Here is a 16,814-nt window from a genome sequence, read left to right on the forward strand (position 1 = left end):
TTCACTGTGGATTGATCATCACAGCATGCTGAAAACATTAATCATATATGACACCACTGACTGTGAATAAAGGAGGAAACACAATTCCACAAGTGAGCTACAAAAATATTATTATTATAACTATGCTTTTAAAATTACTCAATATGTTGCATATTGAATTACATATTTTTGTATGATAACAGCTATTTACTTAACCCCATAGTGTGTTGTTGATTGTTTTGCATATCTGTAATTATGTGTTTTGATTGTGTGATCATGAAGCCTTCTATTCTCTTTACTTTTAATTTTTTCAGTATTCTTGTACTATTTGCTGATAAAGTTTGCCCACGAGTAACAGAAAATTTAACCTCTTCACTTACCTTATCCCAGTCTGCACCAAAGTTTCAAAACACAGGATGACCTTTTTTGTAATAAAAACAGCCTTTTTGTTGATTGCCTTATAGTGATTAATAACCTGAAAGAATTAATTCACCTGCCTCTATTTAGAACTGGATCACTGAAACAACCCACAGTAGCGTTTCACTATGAGTGATGAGAAAGTATTCTCATTACAGTGAAACCTTTGACTAAATCCAGGGCTGTCAGAACCATTTTCACCAAAGCTAAGATATTCAAAGAGCCGACCATTGATTCTTGTTGGTGTATGACAAGGTCTGTGGTCTGAAGTATTGCCTTATTGCCTTATTATACAGCAAATTTGCTCAAATTTCCTCCTGTCAAACATGAAGCATGCAATGAAGATGGATATCAGTATTTCATTTCGAGTGTGTCTAACTATCTCCATCCAGTGGCAAAAAGAACAAATTACAAGCACAGAGACTGTAAAGGTGACATTGACCAAACACGAAATACACTCATTGTAATGTTGAAGAACTTTTACCTTACCTAAGATATTTTTATTCAGACAGGTGGGAGCCTATTTTGTTTATCTCATCAAAAGCCCAGTCATCATCATCATCATCAACATTATACTTCCTCCTCTCACAGGAATGTGACTGGTCATGTTTTACTTCCTTCTGAGCATGTTGGGGCATACCTGTTTCAAACTAAAAGGACCAAGCTGGATTTAATTCAGGTCGCTACATTCAAAATATTCTGCTTCATCTTAAACACATTGCCCAGATTCACTTGAATGACACGTCCAAAAAAGGTTTCAACAACTTTCAAGGTCACAGGAAGACATGACATCACCTTTTAAAAACAACTAAATGACTAATCATCAAAATCATTCACTTATCAATGCAAATCTGTCTCAGATATTTTTCCACTGACTGAAACTCAATTCAGTCCAGCAGACTAGGGGTATTAATCATAATTTTAAAAAATCAAGTAATTTCAAAGTCACCCTTTGGTTTAAATACTATAATTCTTGTCTGGAGAGGTGGGAACGGTCCGTCCTCCAGAGATAAGTCCTAATTAGACAGGAGGACCAACCACAGTGAAATATATTTGGCTTTATTGTTCCTACTGGAATATCTAGAAGTCTCATACATGGATACACTGGGACGTACGGGGAGTAGTTATGGTCATATGTCTATATTTATTTTTATATACAGTCTATGGTCTACCTATACTAGGACTGTGTTCATTTCTTACATGCTACTATAAATTCCGCACATCTACCTGTATCATTACTGGAAATCAGTCACATAGGCACATCAGAGTCTGCAACAACAGTGGTCTTGAATATCAGGATTGTTGGATAGCACCTCACCAATCAAGGTATTAATGACGGTATGTGTGAAAAACACTATGTTGTAAACACCAATTATGCTTCCAACAAGTAGTTTTTTTATGTGGTGTGATGATTGCACAATCACCACATAATTTATTTGTGTGCATTGTAATAGTAAAAAGCTGCTAATGAAAATGAAAAAAGATCAGTGAAGCTTCCACATCACACACCACATATCTTCAAATGCTGCTTCGCTCGTACTTGTGCTTCTTTTTCATCTCTTTCTTCTGGGAGAGGGAACTGCTTCCTTTACATTAGCAAGCCTCCCTCCCCTCAGGCGTTTACAGCAATCATGTGGTTTCACTCCATGGGGTTGCTGAGAAGATGGCTTTGCTGGAAACCGCAGAAATGACGCTGCCAGCTGGAAACTCTTCATTTTTGTATTTGATCTGTGCTCGTCAATTTTTGCCTTGAAAGCTCTGTAGCTGTTAAATTATGTCATCTGCCACAGTACAGTATGTAATCTCAGAATGGTTTCAAACTCTGTAGTAAGCAGAGGAAATTTTAATCCTTGTGACAAATGAATGTTACTTAAATACAAAGCATATGTGGAGTGTTTTAGTTTTTATCTATGCAGCAGCAACATATTACCTACTGTACTGTAAGCATCCATTTCAGCATGGAATGAAAGGTAGAATTTCTAAGCTTCCATTTAACTTAACCACTCAGAAAATCATGAGAAACAGCAGTATTATCTCTCATGTATAGAGATGTACACAGCCCAGAGAGAGCTCTACTGGCTGGCGATTTGCCATCAGCTTTGCCTTCACACAGTACCTGTACAGTAAATAGACCTGTGTATTTAAAGCGCTGGCTCACACGAGTCTTTGTCTCTGCCTGTTACACCCTGTTAGCTTCATTCTAGAGGCCTGTAATGGAAATGATACTGAACGTAAAGAGAACAGTTGAATAAACTGTATTGAAGGGAAATTAACATGTTCCTGTCGGTGGATCCGGTGTTGGTGAGATTTAATGGCGTGTTGAAACACTATCAGGTGCAATTGCAGCATCTGAGTTGAAATGCTGTGGTAGCCTGAAGGTGAAGCCCTCCCAGGCATGACACTATTTTAAAAGGCTGCTTTTTTTAAAAGCCCCTGCATCGGCTCTGTGTAGAAAGTGTTGAGTGTGGCTTGGATGACACACAACGTGGCTTTAGGATAACTTAGGTAAGCATAGAGTCTTGATTTGATCTTCACACATGTATAGAGGGGTGAACAGCAACCTCATTTGGACACTTAGTGAATCTCTGTAGGTCTAGGAAGGATTTTTCAGATGTGATGTTGGCATCACATGTGTTCACAAGTTGTATAAGAAATACTGTGTGTTGTCAAGCAGGGAAGAAATACTGTGTGTTGTCAAGCAGGGGACAACTAATGATGAGTTTTAGAATTTATACGCCTCAACCAATATAATAATCCGAATAATACTTACACTAATTGCTATAGTTAATAGTTAATGTTTTCTACCGATATTCAGTTTTAAATTGTACTTTTTTCATGCAAAACAGTTGTTGAATGAATTGTATCACTAAGAATGGTATTCCTAACAGGATGAAGAAGCCTCTCCCAACCATTCCCTCCCAGCAGAGGTCTCTCTCTCCCCATCCTGTCTCACTCGCTGTCAAATTACATTTCCCAGCTGTAATTTTACACCCAAAACCTTATTGCATTGCTCAGTTTGTAGCTGTGTCTCAGGGGAAATCAGGTCCCAATTTGGCAGTGGGTGCGATATTGGCTAACATTGATTGTTTGTTCATTGGCTCGAGGCTGTCATTCAGAATGGTCCTTTTGTTGGGATATGGTTTCAGCAGATGTTGTGTCCTAAAGGGAGGGATCTCAATCTTTACCTATCCCGGGAGAAGATCTGCTGCCTCATAGTTGAACCACATGGGGCAAGTTATGGTCAAGCACAGAAGTTTTAATGCCAATAATCAATAATGCCAATTTTTAAAAAACATGTTAATGATATAAATGATAAATTATTCTGGTCTAAGAAAATAAAAAATAATAATATATATATAAAGTTTGTTTTGTGATTATTATTTAATAATTGGATAATATAGATTTTTACAAATGTATATGACAATTTGCTTGGTATTTAGGTTGCAAATGACACAGGAATATTCTGTGCAAAATTACTATGTTAAATATTGTCTGTTTGGAAAATAGGACTTTCGCACGTTGAAATTCCACATGAATGCGCTAAAAAAAACTGGATGTCCGGGTTTTTCACCAGTATTTAAACATAACATGCAATTTGTGGCTCAGATGCTTTGAAAAGAGAAAACCACACACGCATATATCAACAACTAGTGGCCGGTGACCCGTGCATACACATCTTCTACATAACAGTTGGTGTCATGTTAGGTACATAGACATAGTGAGCTAATGGTATTAAGTGGAGTGGAGCTGTGAACAATATTCCCCATGAACAGAAAATGATTGTGCTTGTCATGAGACTCATTAAAATTATCATGCTTTTAAATGCTTAATGGCAAACTGTATTTTACAGCTGATTCTAAATGCAACAATGAAACATACTGTTTTTATTTAACCTTGCTGATTAATAAAAATAAGCATTACTTATGTTTTATTTATTTTTTTATCTTTAACAGCCAGATTAAACTGAGAGTATTGTTACCGACAGGAAAACACCTTGTCTGAGGGTTAATAGTGGTCACATTTGGTATCAGGAACATGTATTTCAGCTGCAAGTCACAGTGAAGAAAAAAAATGTTGGGAAAAGTAACAAAAAGAACACAAAGAGATACTTTATAAAGTCAGGTAATAGCGTAAAGGTTGTGAACTGATTTCTTTTCCTCTCTGATTGCCACATAGGAACAAATGAGCAAGCTGCCAATCTGCTGAACTGATTTCGGGGGGCCTCAGGTTGCTGATTAATGAAATGTGGGAGGACAAAAAGACGGCTGTGAGCGGTGCCACAGCCTACCCACAATCGCTCACTGCTTTTTCTGATTGGGCTAATCACCCTATTGTCCCTCAGCACTTTGAATCTGGGAATTTTAACAGCAAGAAGAAAAGACTGACGGAAGGAAATGCACAGAAAAACTGCATTTCCTTTTTATCCCCCCACCTTCTCCGCTTTCTCCCACATCAAATCTTGCACCATTACCTCCAGTTTTTCCATAAGGCCTCATGTGTCATCCATCTAGCTCACTTTAATGGCAGCCTCATAATTATTTAGATGATTATGTGTTGCAAGCCATTTAGCATGCTCAATGACACATGTTTAATTTATTTGCCGCTGCAGCTTCCCAAACAGGACCAGAGGAAAGAATTGAAGATGGGTGATGGTGGTGCTGCTGGTAGTGAAGCAAATCAGTGCCAAAATTGTTTGATAAATTGCAGCTGTTTATATAATATGCTATGCCACATCAAAGAGCTAATGTGATACAAATAAGGTGTGCTTTGTGTAGCATTGCAAGGCAACGTTTGCGGGGGCTAATGGCGTGTGTCTTGGTTGACCAGTGAACCCACAGAACACGCTGCACCATTGAGCAAGCTATTAGGACATGATAATAGGCGAAGCTGCCGGATACTGAATGTAGCCTTTTTTTCCTTCAAGGTTTTCAGAACTCCAGCTGAAGGAAAACAGAGAAACATGCAGAGGATTCCCTGATGACTTCTTTATTTGGAGGAAATCTAAGTATTTTCATTCCACAGGCAAGAAAAAAATTTTTTTTCAGCAATCATGTTAGTCTATAGAGCTCAAATATGTTTGAAAACGTAATTTTTCCGTAGTAAATTCTTTTTTTATTTTGGAAACATATGGAGAAAAGTACATAAAAAGGAATAAAGGCTTTAAGTACATTTTACACCAACACTATATTTCTACAATAGTTTCAGTTAACCACTAGAGGGTAGTATAACCTCATTGAAATGTAACAGAAGGCACTGATTCCTCTTAATCCCAGAAGTGTTTTTGGTCTTAAAAGATAGAAAACATTATGTTTTTGACAGATGTGATGCCTTTTCCATATAATCTGTTAATACTGTACATTCTATTTTAAACTGATTCATTATTTCTGTGTAACACTTGATAGAAAATTGAATTATATGAATGAGAATGAAAAAGACTACGAATACCATTTCAATGCATGATTTTCTATTTATCTCTAAAGGGTTGCAAGAAAATGATTAATGCTTTTATTCAGTCCCCCTCTGCTTAAAAATGTGTTTTTCATATTGTTACTTCACTAGAAAGCTGTTTTTACATTCATAAAGGAGGAAGTTTCCCTACACTCACCTTGAATCTGAGTTTATCGTGTGTATGTCCAACCAGGGTTTTGTGAGGTGTGGAAGCCAATCATGGTTCAGTATGCATCTTACATAAGCATGATGTGAAAACTTGAAACTTCCAGTGTCCATATACAGAGAGTGGACTTTTTAGAGAAGTAGAAGACATCTTGTGTCCAGCAGTTTTGAAATGTACAATATTTGTATAATTATAGAATCTGGTTTTGTTTCAGTAAGGGAAAATGTTTTTTTAACGAGGTAACCACATCAGACAGATTTATTCTTCAAAGCAGAGTATTTTCATATGTCTTAACAAGGAGTTCTCTCTGAGGACTCTGTAGGGCGGTCAGCACAGATTTGTGCTTGCATGGTAGTGAACAGCACAGCTTGCAGATACAACGTCGGGTGCAGTGTGCTGCAGCTGGGTCCTGACGTGCGCTGAAGTCTGTCACTGTGCTCCCGGACCGCTCTGTCATCTCCAGCATCTGCTGTGACTTCTTGTTGGAGAAGCTTCTGGAACAATCGCAGTTCCCTTCTTGTCAGCACCTGGTGTTCCTGTCTGCTTCGCTACAACATGTCACACGCACGCACACACACACACACACACACACACACACACACACACACACACACGCACACACACTTAACTGCAGAACCAAACAAGCAAGCATGGCGTTGTCAATCATTTCCAAATAAAAATATCTACTCTGTCTACTCCTGCTGTAGGAATAACAACCTTAACTAAAACAGCTTTTCACAGCATTATTATTATTATTATTATTATTAACTTTTTAGCTGTTAACCAGGAAAAGCCCATTGAGATATAATCTCTTTTTCAAGGGAGACCTGGCCAAGAAAGGCAACAGAACAGCATTTAAAATTACATTGACGTACAAATGACAATACAATATATTAAAACTAGTTTCATGTTTCAAAGCTATTACTGTAATATAATTCTCTGCAGTACAGTGCTGTTTATATAAATGGTTAATTTCATTCCTAAAATGCAATCCAACTCAAAGGCAAAATATTCAAAACAGGAGATGCAGCCATCTGCTTTGGTGTTACACACTGACCCAGAAAAGCCAGAAAAGGCTAAGAACATTTATCTTTTGTGATAATGTAGCTGACTGTATAAAATGTACATATAGAAACTAAGCTGCTTTGATTTTGCTTACATGGGCTGTACCCTGCTGACACTGTGTCAGAGATTATTTGTTTTTTTTTTACTTTTTTGTAATGTGGAGGACTATTTACATTGTACACCGAACATCACACTATTTTTAATATACCAAATCAGAGTGCAAAAAATATGCCCTTTTAAAACAAAACATGTTACAAACTAGTTGCCAGTTGACCTAATTAATTGTGAGATGTTCCACCATGTGTTTTCTTTTAGCATTTCACAACTTTTCCCGTCTTTTGATCCACTGTCCCAACTTAAAAAAAAAAAATTGTTGCTGCCATCACCATCAAAATGGGCATATACATATACAATTTTCTGTTTCAACATTTGACAAGTTGTATTTGTGTTAATTTCAATTAAATATAGGGTTTCAATGTGTGCACATCATAACATTTTGTTTTTTTGATTGGAGTAAAATTACAATTATAATTTCGCTCAGCAGCTGTGTGTAAAGTGTTAAATGCACAGTAAGCAGTAGACATTAGAAATCAGCTGTAGTAGCTCATGTATTCAGAATAATAGTGAGGATTTTTAAAGAACTGCATAGTATGTCATTGTTAGGGTTGTATCATATTTGTTTTATTTGCATTATACCTATGCTGATGTTTTTTTATTAACATAGGTTTGCCCATAAAACACTTCTTATAACATAGAGTTTGAAAAATTATAAGCACAGTTTTAGATTTTGTGGCACAGTGTTAGCAGTAGCAAATTTAAAATCATGACTGATTTTAAATTAGCTACTGCTAACACTGTTTAGAAAATGTATAGTGTCAATGCAATGAAAAGAAAACAATTGGCTCACAGAATACGGGCTTAGTGCATAAAGTTAACCCAGTCCAGTACAAATACTTGTAACCAATTGGCCTTTTCCACAAGGAAAAGCACAGAATTAATACTGCTTAATTTAAATATCAAACAATCACACACAGCAGGGATAGAAAATGTGTTTACATTTTATTCTCATGAACAAAACCTTTTCACCACATTTTCTACACTACTAGTAACATAATGTGAAATTCCTGCTGTTTGACTGCTGCCCAATCACATTACAAACAGGAATGCGTGAGATAGATGAGAGGAATTACATGTTTAGATTTTTAATTACTGATTATTTTCCTTATAGGAGGACAGTAAGATTGACTTGCCTCCAAGAAACCCCCCTTCCCTTATCCTCTCAGAGCTGGTTTGAAACATTAGTATTGAAAATATTGAAGAAAAAGTGATAAATAAGAAAAGAAAAGATCTGAGGTAAGAGGCAGGGAGCGAGAGACTCACATTCACGCACAGCAATCCATTCTGTGCAGGGCTGCTTCAGGCTCCCACTTCCCTTCAAAGTGAATTTACACTGTTAAGCAAACATGTTCCCATCCTCTTTTACTCCATTTCGGCCGAGTTTGATTCAGCAGCTCGGAGACGTATCCAAACACCTTAAACAGGAAACGAGAAGCAACGCAGGAAAAGTTCATATTCTTCCACTCAACTTTTGCTTCAGCTTCTAAGAATAACAGACTCTGGAAATATTTTTAACTTCTTCACAATTCACCTTGCTTTGCACAGAGTCAATCGTTTTTTGTTTTTCCACACAGTTTCTAAAGTGGTGTACTGTGGAGTTGCATCTCTTTCTCATCACTATTAATTAACGATTAAATGATGATTGAAAGTTCCCTCACCTGACTGCTTATGGAGATGTATTTAGTTTGCTGATTGAAGTCTCTCAATCAGCAGCTAGGTCTGTAATCAACACCTGATTATAACATGCAAACATACAGTGGTCCTTCTGCCCCTCCCCCATCCTAAAATCCTCTCTCCATTTATTTCAATTAATCAGTTAATAGTGTTAAGGTCAGTAAATGTGCTAGCTATCATAGCCCCTCTTTGTTTAGACTCACTCTTTTTCTCTACAACCTGAAGCAACCCTGCATTGCACTATCACTCCATCAACCAACACATTAAACCAAGTCAGAGACTGATAATCTTGAGCTTTATGTTTTCTCAGTGAGTGATTGCCAGTCAGAGAGCATGGAGGCTGTTAAGGTCTCAGATAAACTGACACCACAGCCAAGATTGTGTCCCAATTTTTTCCTCACATTTACACAGATCTGATGTTTCCTTATCGCTGTGAACAACAAAAAGCTGCACACAGTGAGGCATTTTCAACTGGTGAATCACATGAATATGTGGTACAAAATCAGATTCTGGGACATGCAAATGAGTGACTTCAGATTTGTGTATAATCCCAAAGATAGAAAACCATACAGAAGACTTGAGTGGTACTAAAAGTTGAGACTGCATGATTGAAAGGCAGAAGCGTAGGTACAAAAAAACGAATGACACCTTTTAAGATTGACTCTGTGTACATTTTGATATTTGTGTCTGTTCATATTGGTTACAAAGAATGTCATCCAAAAGAAACCAGTTATAAGCAGGAATTCTGAGTTGAGCATGAAAGGCTGCACACAGTTTGAAAAAAAAGCCATAGTCACATCCTATTGAACACAGTGTTGAAAGAAATTGACATTTTGGGACATACGCTGGCATATTTGCTTTCTTCCCGAAGGTGAGATGTGAAGATTGATACCGTTCACAGGCTTGCAAGTTAAATATGAAGTCTGACCAGGAGGGGATTTGTTCAGTTTAGCATAAAGACTAAATGAATGGAGTAACAGCTAGACTGGCTCTGCCCTAAAGCTCTACAGCTCACTAATTAATACATTACATCTACTTAGTTTAAATCCATACAAAAACTGAAAAATTTGTAAAATTGTAAAATGTTGAGTTGCTGGTCGGCAGGTTAACAAGCCAGTCTAGCTGTTTCCCCTGCTTCCAGTCTTTATGCCAGTGATCAATTGTAGAAAATAAAAATGGATGTGCGTGCAATAAAACTAAGCGTAGCTGATTCATTCTCTCCTCCGTGCTACCTGTTTATTTTGTGTTTTAGTGGAAAAAAACCTTGAGGCCTGTTGGCTCACAGTCCATGGCCACCAGCCCAAAATGCCCATTTTAGTTTCTATGCCAGTCATAGTTGAGCTGGCGCAACTTGCTGCACACTGTGACTCAGTCGAACTGCCACAGTGAAAACCCGCTAGAGGGCGAAAAAAAGGGCACACCATCCCTGGCCGGTATGGCTCAAACAGCTTCATATTTTTGCACAGATATATGAGTAGTAGTGATCTTCTCTTTGCAGGTGCATTTGTTTAATTAGGCACCACATTAGTTTTTTTTTAAAAGTGACTGTGGTTGGCTAATACCCATCAGCATTATAGCACAGATTTCTGGGTTCTTTGGGTTTACACCCCTTGGCTAGCATTCCCAAAATCTAACTCCCCATGCTGGCTCAGGAACCAGGGATAGGTCATTGTAATTTTACTCCTGAAAACGATTATAGTGCAATACTGATTACCTGACAGAGGGAAATGAGACTACAGCGAGTGTTAGTGGGTTTTTTCCAAATCTGAATTGACAGGGCGGAGGTGGGTGGTTAAGTTCAATCCACTATTGCTGATGAGCAGGCTGATTTCTATTAACCTGCAGCCTACAGATCAAACAGACTGTTCCATGCTGCTGCTGAGAGAGAGAGAGAGGCAGGGAGAGAGAGAGAGACTCTGCCACCAAACTTTTATGACACAGAAAGTCTGCTTAATGGGCTGGAAGATACTACCCATTTAGCCCTGTGCGGAAATAAAAGGAAACTGGTCGGTGCTCAGGAAAAATGGATACTTCCAGTTAAGCCCCCGAGTGGATTGGAAATTAGGAAATTATAAGCAGAGTGATCAATCATGGAGGAGTAGGCGCTCGCATGAAACGCCCCAGTATTCTCCAAGATGGGTTTGTGAGAATGTAGAGCGACGTCAAACTTAATCTGAGCAATTATCTTAGGTGCATCACTGCCTGTCCCATTAGTTCAACCATGCCTGACAGAGCATGTGCCCAACTTAGTCACATTTTTCATGTGCTTATTCACAGACCTAGCTTAAATGAGCTTCCACTGAGTTGGTGAAAGAGACACAATATGTCATAAACCAAAGTTATCTCAGTGATATCCTTCACAGTTTGTCCAAAATGTCCCTAAAAATCAATGTTTGTGTCAATACTTATTTACACCACATCCTGTTGTGTCCAGCCAGACATGAAGCCTACCAGCAATATACAACCAAGCAGGCCCAACATCCAGTGTTAAAAAAAATTGCTGTTTGTCTCCCAGCCTCCCCTTATTTGACATCTGGAGCTGCAGTACACGAGCAGACAGAAGCAGCGGCAGTATGAGATCAGGAAGTCCCGAAAGGAGAAGCAGAACTGGGGCCGATAGGCGGAATGTGTCAGCTACGGTGATCTGGGAGGGTTGGAGGGTAGAATATTGATGCTAAGCAATCATGACAAACAAGATGCAAATTGTCATCATGAACAATCAAACATTTCTCACAGCTGACAGTTGGAGGTGTTTGATTGATAGTGATAGTGAGTCAGATGTTTTAGAACAGAATTGTTTGAGTTTAAAGCTGCAACATTAAACTTTTTGATTGATGCAGATCAGAGATGTGACAACAACAACAGTTGAGGGAAACAAATATACAAAGTGCAATGAAGCTAAACAGAAGCTAGACGTATTTTGTTTTTTATTAAACTTTTTTGTCATGTTCAGGTTTACTTCTTGTGATGGCTGGTCAAATTTTAGAGTGGGACTTTGGGCAAAAGAGAATGAGCTCACAGTAGGCTGTAGAAACACATAAATTTAGTCTATGTTGCGTCATACATTATCTTCTAAAGGGATGTTAAAGACTATGGAGATTAGACCAAATTTGGTCGGAGGTTGTGTGGAGCTGAGATACAGCAAGCAGATGATGGTTAGTCTATCAGACAGCTGTCAGTCAGTCAAACATGCTCCCAAACATATCCCTCTTTAAGTCTTAATGTCCTCTTAACTGAATAATAACTTCAAGACACAATTAGCATGATATTAGCTATCCACCACTTGCAGGGAAAGGCTTTGGGCCATGTGCATTGTAGGCTGAGCAGCTTGTTCCACCATCATGGTGTCACAGAAGAGAACAGCCGGGAGTGAGATTGCTTTGTGTGTAGGGATGGCAGAGACAAGCGGCATTTGTTGGAGAAGTTGGGTGCGCACCCATCAGTTTAGGTAGACCAGTATGTATCCAGTAGTCACTCTGTGTGTAAGCATTAATGACTTGAATTTGATTTGGGAGGCCATGTGCCAGTGGAGGTTGCTGAGTAATGGGGTTACATTAGCTATTTTGGGTTGATCAAAAACCAGATGTGCTGCCGCATTGTCAACCATTTGTAGGGGTTTCACCACACAAGCTAGAAGACCTGCCAGTATGGCATTGCAATAGTGGAGGTGAGAGATAATCGTGGCCTGTACCAGAAGCTGGGTGGCGTACTGAGTAAGGTAGTGCCGGATTTTTCTTATGTTGTATACATCAAAGCGGCACGACTGAGAGACAGCAACAACATCTTCTGAAAAGGACAGCTGGTCATCAATCATGACACCCAGATTTCTTACCACCCTGGTTGGAGTGATGGTCGAAGAGCCCAATTTTTGATGTTATGGTGGATAGATTGCTTGGCTGGGATGACCAAGTATTCAGTCTTAGAGAGGTTGAGTTGATGGTGACAAGCCTTCATCCAGGCAGATATGTCCAAGAGACAGTCTTTGATCTGCGCTGAGATGGTGGGGTAGTCTGGCAGGAAGGATAGGTAGAGTTGCGTATTATCTGCATAGGAGTAGTAAGAGAAGCCATGTGAGCAAATGATCAGCCCCAGTGAGGTGGTGTAAATTGAGAAGAGAAGGAGCCCTAGCACCGAGACGTGGGGCACCACTGTGGAGAGGGAGTGAAAGGAGGACAACTGTCTGTGCCATGACACATTATAGGAACGCCCTGAGAGGTAGGATTCGAACCATAGGAGTGCTTTGTCCAAGATGCCCATTACTGAGAGTGCGAGTGTCATGTGGAGGTATAGGGGACAGTGACTGTGGAGTGGCTTTTGGTGTTTTAAAAAAGGGACCTGCTTAACCTTTATTCCCGGATGCTGGAAAAGATGCTCCGACTGATTGTCGACTCTTAGATTCAGGAGGACCAACGCAGATTCTGTCATGGCCGTGGAACAGTGGATCAGCTCTTTAGTCTTGCAGGTTGTAGATGGACAGGCAGATTGGTGCAGCATCAGCAGCATCATGGGTGTTGCTGGACTGTTGTGGTGAAGTGGAGCTGGAAGGAAAATTTACCAGTTGAACATCCCAACCCTTACTTATAGTCACTGGCTTTGGGTAGTGGCCGAAAGATCCAAGCAGCCAAAATTAATTTCCTTTGTGGGGTCACTGGGCTCACCCCATGTAATAGGGAAAGAGTCTCAAACATTCAGAGGGAGTTTGGAGTAGAGCCCCTGATTCGTTGCATAATCGGAGGCAGTTGAGGTAGTTTGAGCATCTGATCAGGATGCTTCATGGTTGCACATCCAACTGGTAGGAGACCCCGGAGTACAGAGAACACCAGCTGAAATACCAGGGTTGGTCAGCAAAGGCAATGAAGAAGACTATAGAGGTAAACAATGAGATAAAACATTGTAAAATCAGCTTTGCAGATGTTTTATGAGCAAGGAAATGAATTCAACACGTTTGCTAGACCTTAAGGATACTCACAATGCTTTTTTTGAGAAACAGTTAATGTAGAAAACTCCACAGGCACATTGAATTCATCACTAATTAACTTAATTAATAACTTTTTTAATAACTTAATTTCCATCAAAAAGAAGGTTCTCTGGAGAGTTAAACCCTCAAACCTTGCATGCTGGGATGTTTGCTAATGAGGTTAGTCAATATTCAGCATAATATTCATTTATATCATTTTGAATATTCACAAGACTTCAACTCAGAAACTCATGTTCTGAAACGGGTCTGAAAATGAAAACTACAAATTCTGAATTAACTTAAAATTAGGGGTGACCCTTAATAGTCAAAGATTCTATGCTTCGATAGGAGGATCCTGATTTGACTGCCAATCTCACAGAGGCGTCATAGGAAAAGGCCATGTTGGCTATGTGGGGGTGCTCAATGTCTGATTTTACTTAGAACTACCGGTTTTCTCCCAATAAATTAATATAAAGCCTATTATTATATAAATATCATTCTATATCATGCATATAATGCTGCAAATAAAATATGAAAAGATAGAAGCTTTTAATAAATCTTTTGAGTGTGTGAACAAATTCTAAATTGTAACCCTAACTCAGTTTAGCTTAAAGTGGAGCCACCTTTTGTCATTATAGGCTAGTATGAACAAACTGTTCCACATATGTTTTGTACCGTTCCATCATTTCTTGCAGGCTAAAATCAACACTTTGACATAATACCGGTGGTATACAGGATGGTAATAAGGATCACGTTAGCAGGTGAAGTAATGTGGCAAGCCATAACATTACAACTATAGTATTTTGCATATGTTACCAATCTATTTCTATATCTAACTTGAGCCAACCAAGCACAAATTATAATATATTTTACATGTTTTGCAGTAATGTTGGCTTGTCTCTGTGTAATTTTTTTCAGTTCTGAAACAAAGCTGATGTCTCCCCGTGACTCAAGCCTCTCTGGTGTTTACAGTGTTTCCTCGACATCGATCTGATTCTCGTTTTTATCCTGACGGGCTTCAGCACATTAAACTTTTTGTTGTTGTTTTTTAGACCTTGTAAAAGTACACTGGATGGCGGCACCCAGCATGTGCGATAGAGTGTTCAACATGAAGTTAATGACTACATGTATAGCACTTCTGTAGTAATCTCCTAAATCTGATCCTAAATTACTCTGTCTATTCAGATACCATAGGAATTGTATATATATATAAATTTCAAATATATATATATATATATATATATATATATTATTTAAAACAAAAACTGAATTTGTCTCTGCTTTGAGAGATGTTTGGACTCAAAATAGGAAGTTCCTGCCAAAAAACATCTCACAACATGGACAGAGGATTCTAATATCATACTACAATAAAAGGGTTTAGAATTACAGTAATAATAGGACTAACATCAGAAGTTGCTGGGAGGTGTTGCAGGTTGCCTCCACACTGGAAACCAAGTAGTGATGTGGGAAATATCTGCCTCTGCTGAGACTCCATGCCCTGTTTCTTCTTCACCCATGCATACTGCTCTTCTAATGACTCGCAAGTTAGAACATAAGAGCACACAATTCCTCACTGACATTTCCACTTAGGTGGATTATTTCAGCCTTTCAGGCTCTTAGTTTTCCAGTGATTCATTCTATTCAGTACTTGTCACGATTTTAGCCTTTTGGACAAAATAATGGTCAGTTAGTAACCAGTGCTGAGGAGCTCAAGTAGCTTAGTCAGTGTAATACACCAGACACCATGCTGTCTTCATGTTTGTGCAAAATCGCACTCTAGAAATGGTTTATGAATGAATGTTTTGATGGTTTTGGTAAGAGAGTGAGAGTATAAATGTTGGGAAATAGGCCCTGTGATGAAAGGTGTGGGCAGGAAAATCTTTTATATAAATTGTCTGTATGGGGTGGAAATGAGAGGTGAGGAAGACACAGGCAGTAATGGCCAGAAAGCTGAGAGACGTCTGGGATGGCTATGGGGTCAGAGAGAGAGAGAGAGAGAGAGAGAGAGAGAGTGAGAGTGAGTGTGTTCAGCAGGCTGCACAGGGAGCTGCAGTGGTGGCTGTGTGCTGATCATTCATGATGGCACCTTAGAGGCCATCCTGTAAGGAAGAAAAATGAAAACTATTAAAGGCTTGCTGGGCTATGTTGGCTTTGGTGTGTCAGCAATTATTAGCCAGGGACAGCAGTCTTTAGGTCCTCAGCTATAGAAGAGTGGGAGACTGGGGCAGAGGAGGGAAGGACACCATGATCCTGTTATATACACTACCCTGATCTATGCTGCAGAACTTTCTATACTCCTGTGGCAGCAGTGGCGCTTTTCTTTTATCAATGGATTTTTGAGTGGTAATGTAGCAGTAAAGTAGTAGTAATCCACAAAATCTGTTTTTGTGTGTGTGTTTCTTCTCTCTTTTTTGGCTCTATCTTTGGAGTTGAGCAGCCAAAGACTCTGTGGTGTGTCTGCACTGGACTTGCCAGAGATCAGCTGTCAGTCAAACAGTGTGGTTGGCACTGTGACCTCTTTTCCTTGGATTTTCTGTTGAACACACCAGGGGGTTCAATGCTCAGGCTCACATTATTCCAAGTGTTTCCATCCTCTGTTAACTGTCCAGGAAGTCACTAGATGACATGGTATTTTATGCCATCCACCCTTACTGTAATGCTGTTCTTCTCTTTAGATGAGAAACTCTATGATCACAACCCAGTAACAACAGATGTCAGTTCTATCTCCTTATATGACTTGCTCCCCACTTTATCACTACACTTCCTTTATTAGACCACCAATCAAACTCTGCAGGTTATTTTGGGGAAGCGACATCCAGCCCGCAGTTTCTGCCACTATACAGCAGCACTGCATATGAGTTCACCAATAACCATGCATACCAGGTCCTCACCTGTGACCGCATGATCCCCAACTCTATCATTCCCTTTTCTTTTTTTTTCTTTTTTTCTTTAGGATTAAATAAATTATATTCTTATTATATTAAATTATAT

General features: G+C 39.1%; 1 protein-coding gene across 3 annotated transcripts in view; it reads right to left on the minus strand.

Annotated features, from left to right (window-relative positions):
* The window catches only part of LOC123979218 (WD repeat-containing protein 37-like), a 1,096,407-nt gene that overhangs the window by 726,649 nt on the left and 352,944 nt on the right, over positions 1–16,814 (minus strand). The gene's annotated exons all lie outside the window — the stretch shown is intronic.

Source organism: Micropterus dolomieu, linkage group LG01, assembly GCF_021292245.1.
Source record: "Micropterus dolomieu isolate WLL.071019.BEF.003 ecotype Adirondacks linkage group LG01, ASM2129224v1, whole genome shotgun sequence".
Lineage (NCBI taxonomy): Eukaryota > Metazoa > Chordata > Actinopteri > Centrarchiformes > Centrarchidae > Micropterus > Micropterus dolomieu.